This window comes from Eptesicus fuscus, chromosome 3 (genome assembly GCF_027574615.1).
Source record: "Eptesicus fuscus isolate TK198812 chromosome 3, DD_ASM_mEF_20220401, whole genome shotgun sequence".
Classification (NCBI taxonomy): domain Eukaryota; kingdom Metazoa; phylum Chordata; class Mammalia; order Chiroptera; family Vespertilionidae; genus Eptesicus; species Eptesicus fuscus.
Genome location: NC_072475.1, coordinates 40,402,273 through 40,408,272, shown reverse-complemented (window position 1 = coordinate 40,408,272; position 6,000 = coordinate 40,402,273).

Genomic DNA, 6,000 nt, shown 5'->3' with positions numbered 1-6,000 from the left:
CCCTTGCCGCGGTGGGGCAGCCAAAGCGTGGTCGCATCTTTGTCCAGTTTTAAAACAGTCCCTGCCTTTCCTAACCCTCTTCTCTATCTCCCACCCCTCTCCCCGGTAAGACCGATTCAAAGGGGGACGGAAGCCACTCCACAAGATTAATGTCTGTTCATTTACAGGATTAAGCCTCTCACGCAGCATAATAAAATACTAGGCGTCCTTTGAAGTTTAAGTAAATGCGTGAATTTGTTCCTTCTCTCCTTTCCTGTTTGGACTCTCCCGGGACATGGGAGAATGCTGCCTTGGAACCCAAGTGAGTCTTGGAGGAACTTTTCCCTCAAAGTTTTCAGAGCATTGGGGTTCTGTGGCGGGCATTGGTCTGGGGAGAGGGTGGAGAAGACCAGATCCACTTTAAATACGTGTAGTTATACATTGTGATTGGGAGCTCATGATCAGAAATCTGGTTGTTCCTCCCAGGGCTCAGCAGATCTCAGTGTTGGTCATAGGAGCCACAAAATGTCCATTAAAGGAACCTCACCAAGGCTACTGTATGGCCACTTTGTGAACTCAGAACTATGGATGGGGGTGGGGGGGGGTATGAAAGTGCGAGTTGATGTCACGCTGGCTGTCAGTGTGTGGTCTATTGTGGAGAATGGTGCTTTTTGACTGAACAGAGGGAGCCCCCTCCCCCCTTCCCCAGCTCTACTGCACCTGCACTGGATGAGGGAGTCCCTGCCATTCAGCCCATCGCAGATTGTTCAAACAGAAGACATCTCTGACAGCACTCAATTCATTACATTTCTTCCTGCTTTTCAAACCAACACACACACACAAATGAGTATTGCCAGACAGTGACAGCCAAAAAAAAAAAAAAAAATCTTAAAATACTTTATATGCAGCTAATTTGGAAGCTCACATGACCAACCGTGAAATATTTTGTATCCTTAACTTGTAAGGGTTCTTGAAAAAATAAAAAAAGATTACCTGATTTTTTTCCTATTGAAAACATACCTCCATAGTTTACTCGGGGATAGTAAGTTTGTAGAGAGACACCGCAGCAGGGCTCAGAGAGAAGTTTCAGTGCTAATGATAGCAGAAACATGCAAAAGAGAAAAGCCCCTGATTTATCTTATCAGAAGGGCCGGTTTGAAACGCACTCATAATTTATGCTGGTGAAACAGCTTGCTAATAGAGGTGGGGTACCCAAGAGTCAGCCCTTCTCCCCCCGCGCCCCCCCCCCCCCCCCCCCCCCCCCGCAATGAGCAAAGCAAGAGATGGTGGTAAGGGAGGCATGGAGGCTGAAGTGTGAGCTAAACATTTAAACACATTTCCCAACCACGAAGTCTTCCTCCATATGTTCAGGTTTGTTTTGCCACCTTAGCTTCCAAGATGTTTTTTGCACCATTTCACAGAGCTGATGAGAGTGTTTAGAAAGCTGAGGAGAGTGCTAGTGTAGTTGAACAGAAATTGGAGTAAACAAACTCTCACAAGGGAAACTTGGTTCTAAGATATTTTTTTTCTTGGAGGTGGGAGGAAGGGGAAAAAGAAAGGGAAGAAGGCTTTGAACAGAACACAGGTTTGCCACTCAGCATTTCAGACTTATTAACTGTAAAGCTATGCAATAACCCGGATTTGAGCTGTTAAGTGTGATCGTCAAATGCACCTTGGGTGTGAGTTGATGCTACACTGTCTGCATGTGAAATATTGGCTAATTCTCAGAAACCACCTGTCTATTAGACCCTGGGCCACCATCAGAATGGAAGGCCTCGTTCCCAAGGCCCCTCCCACTGGAAGGGCATGCAGTGAGTTCAATTTCTGTAAAGAAAACTTGGGGAGCGCACCTGCTACAAATGCCCAGGCGCTTTCCACCACCAAATCATTCTATCCATTTTACAGCTCATGGACCAAATTGTCTTTCTTCTTATCTAAAGTTTAAACCGTGGTTCCAGGGAGTTGAGAGAACTCCTTGGAACCCAATCCTAAGAAAATATTGTAAAAAGCTATACAAATTATTAGGAGTGTGGGGGCGGGGGGGGGGCAGAGAAAATGGAAATGGCTAGAGCCAGAAGCAACTGTCCTAACCATGACTCCATATCAGAAACAGAAAACTCTTGGAAGTCCCCTTCTTAACCCACCGCTGAAACTTCTGCAGGGCCAGATACCAGCAAGCTACGGTGTACTTTGTAAAGGCTTTCCGTGGAATTTGTTTAGCGTCGCAAAACAAAGCAAACAAAAACTCTTTCAGACTTGACAACAAACTCTAGCTAGCAAATGAAGTCACTTTAAATATATACATGGAAGAAGGGCCCGCCTGGGCGCTCAGGCGCCACGGTGCTGGGTGTTTGTGCGTGAAGGTGCGCGCCCTGAAGATTTGTGTTTGGTTATGCTCTGGGGGGCGAGCGCCTCCGCAGCCTCGCAGGCTGAGGCTGGATGGTGGTGGTGGTGGCGGGGGGGGGGGGCGATGGAGACCGGCTCTCCTGGCCTCGCCCTGCAAGTGTTCGGATTGCCCTTTCTGGAACACTCAAACGAATTACTTTATCCCCGAGGCCCTGTAGGCCCTGACGTCACGAGGTGGGGGTGGGGGCGCAGTCCCGCTTCGGGCCTGGCCGCCAGCGATAAGAAGCCTCGGGAAGAATCCCCCGCTCCTTTTAATACAGTAATTATTTTTCTGCTTTCCGTGGATGGGGGCTGCTTCGGCCCGGAATGCCGGCACCCCTCCCTTCAGGAAGACGCCCAGGGGTGGCAAGTTTGCAGGGTAACTTCCCAGGCAAAGCCTAAGCCAGGAAGGGCACTGTGAGAGGAAGAGGGGTCTGAAGGAGGTGCATTTCACTCCCTGAGACCGGAAAGTAGAGGAAGGACCCAAGTTCCTGTATTGATCTCTGGCGTCTCAAGCGAGAATCTCTTCCCTTCCCTATCCCCTAACTACACTAGACAGTAAGAAACGTAATACCTATCAATTAAATCTTATATTTTGCCAGGGGCTTTGCGCTCATCTTCTGCATTATATGTATGATCCCGGTTTTACGAATGAGAAAGTGAAGAGTCTGCATTCGCTCATCCCTGCCTGCCCGGATCCTACATCCAAGAGGGGTCCAGTCCCAGGCCTCTGGTGTCTAGGAGCTAGATTGCTAATGCTGAGCCTCGGCCCCAAACAGCGGCAAACAACCCCTTTAAAGTAAAGGCCTTGTGGGGGGCGGGGCAGGGAGGGAGAGAGGCAAGAGGACCCAGGACTTAAGTTGGACAACACCTGCTTTGGGAAGTCTGGGTCCTAGAACTGCTTCAGAGTCACAAGGTCAGCGTAGAGGGTGCTGGGGCTGGGGCTGGGGTGCTGGAGGTAGAGGCCTCTGGAGGGCTGAGGGCCCACAATACCTCGGGTGACTTTCCAGACTCGCCCGACGCGGGACCGCCAGGGCTCAGAGAGGAAATCCGGCCCTTTGGGAAGGGTCCGGGAGGAGAGAGCTTGAGCCCTACGCAAAACATTCCCAGGGAGCCGCATGGGGCCTTGGTCAGGGCCGCGGTGACGTCAGCGCCCTGGCTCCGCACTTGCCCGCCTCAGCGCCTCAGCTTCCAGCTGCAGGAGCTTTTGCTCCGGGCGCTGGGCGCGGTGCACCCTCGGGGCAGGCGGGTGGGAGGCCCGCGCGCTCACGGTCCTGAGCCCAGCACCCAAGCCCAGGGAGGGAGGCAAGTGATAGCCCAGAGAACCGAAATCTTTACTAATACTGCACATTTCATTCTGTACATGCAGGCAGGCGAGAGTAATGGCACGAAGGACTCCTTGGAGCTTTTAAATCAACTGACACTTCTTTGCAAAGTACAGCAAGCATCTCAAGTCCCCAAGTCCCAAAGCAGCAAAACATCTTTGCATCCTGAAAGGAAAGGACCTTCTATTTGCTTTTGAAGAGAAAGGGGGTACACTGTTCAAGGAATAAAAAAAAAAAAATCGCATCAAAAACATCACAGCAAAAACAAAATCCATCTAGACCTGCATACAGAAAGAGAACTCTGCCTTGGGAAACCGTGGCCCTGTCTTAATAACCCACCCTTCCAAAGAGAAGTCTCCTCGTCCAAATAAGAAAGTCAAGTCCATGATTTCCTAAAGGCCACAGGAAGCAAAACAAAAACTGAAAACAAGAACTGTAAAACTGGACAGCATCGTCAGAAGGGAGAGAGGTGGTAAGTCTCCCTGGAAGATACCAGAGGTCATGTTTCCAGGAAAGTTTTTAATAGAAAATAACTATGAAAGACGCCAAACCAATTCTCTGGGCAATTTCTCAATCTTGGGCAAGTTCCTTCCCATAGCTGCTTACTCTAGAACTCCGAGGCTGTGTCCCTTTAAACTTCAGACACATTTTCCACAGTAAAGGTCAAGAATTTCTCCCCCTTCTCCTGTTTTTGAAGGATCCACCTCATAGATGAGGTCCCAAAGGAAATCCACCCAATCATCTTCCAACTTTAGTCAAAAAGAAAAAAAAAAGAAATCAACCCCCATCCCAAACCTCACTAGTGCCATCCTGAAAAGCAGCTTTTGTTTTGAAAGCAAGAAAAGTCAGCATAACACACAGTGAGATGCAAAATATTTTAAGGCAATAATGGGGGGCGGGAGGAGTACTGGAGAAGGTTAACTCAAGTCTTTTCTAAGGTTCATGGCAAAGGAAATTGTTTCCACAAAGCCAAATATGAGGACCTGTTTTGAAAAGTTCTCCAAGAGCAAGAAATAAAGGGGGGGGAGGGGGCAAAGATATAAAAAGCTCCTTTAATTACAACAAACAAATAAATAAGCAGTGCCAACTAGCAGGTGACAAACCACAGTCAAACTTCAATCTCAGAGCAGTTAGCTATAGACTGTTAGCAGTTGGAAAGTAAACCTTGTGCGCACAAAGGCGCTGTTTAATTTTCTTCTTGTAATGGTTCTGAATGAAGACCCCATCACCATGCAGTTAAGCAGTAGTTCTTGTCCCCCGGAGGCACTGATCAGTTCTTTTTAATGTGAGAAAACTGGCAGCTTAAATCCCGTCAATGGAGCTCCCACAACAAAAGTTCTGAAAAGCTGAATGAATTGGGTTTGTAACTACTGCATCCCATCTCCCCCCCACCCCCCCTTGCTGCTTATCTCTTATTCATTCACCTTATGTTATTGTTAAGGAATCTTACTCTCAGAATCATTCCCCTACCATTTAACCTAGGGCCCCGGAGGACACGCAGGAATAGAACAGTCGCCTCCCCCCCCCCCCGCCCGCCCCCATTACACCTGGAAGTGTTCAGACCAATAGGTGGGAAGGAAAGGAGGAGGGACTATCTTGTACCCCAATTTACTCTGAGGATACTAGATCTCAGAGCACTCAGCTTCCATTTAAAAACCCAAATTGTATTGGTAAACAGTAATGTGTCCCCTTTCTAAATTCAGACCCTGCCTGAGTCTGAAATCCTGTGACACATCTACTTAGAAAAGGCAAAGTTTATAAATAAAGCCCCTCCCCTCCCTTCCCAAATTGCAAGGCCCTAAAAGACCTGGCCAGGCATGTAGAAATTAAGATAACTTGTGTTCTTGTTTTTTGTTTTTTTTTCTTTCTTCTAAACCCCAAACAGTAAATGAAATAGCAAAAGAGACTATACCCCCACTCTCCAGCCCAAGAGAAGGATTTATGAAAAAGTCAGCTACAGAATACCAGGGCTCTGTGTGTATTTCAATTCAAGGCATTGCTGATGGAGAAGACCCTCCTGAGATTTCCCACTGTAAGAATGTGTTGGTTCTAGAAATAAGTACAGCTATTACAACCAAATCTACTAGCAGACTAAATAATTAATTGAAGCGTTGCTCTTTGACCCTTGAAAAGTCCAGTAGGGACACGTTTATAGTAATAATACCTCCGAATGAGCCCTTGTCAAATATTCATTTAGTGGTTAATGTGAGCCATTTTCCCCTGGGACCAGTCTGTAATACCAGCTTCCCAGCGTTGGCAAGAACCTTGCTAATCTACTATAGCTCAGCAAAAATATTTGAACGCTCTTTAT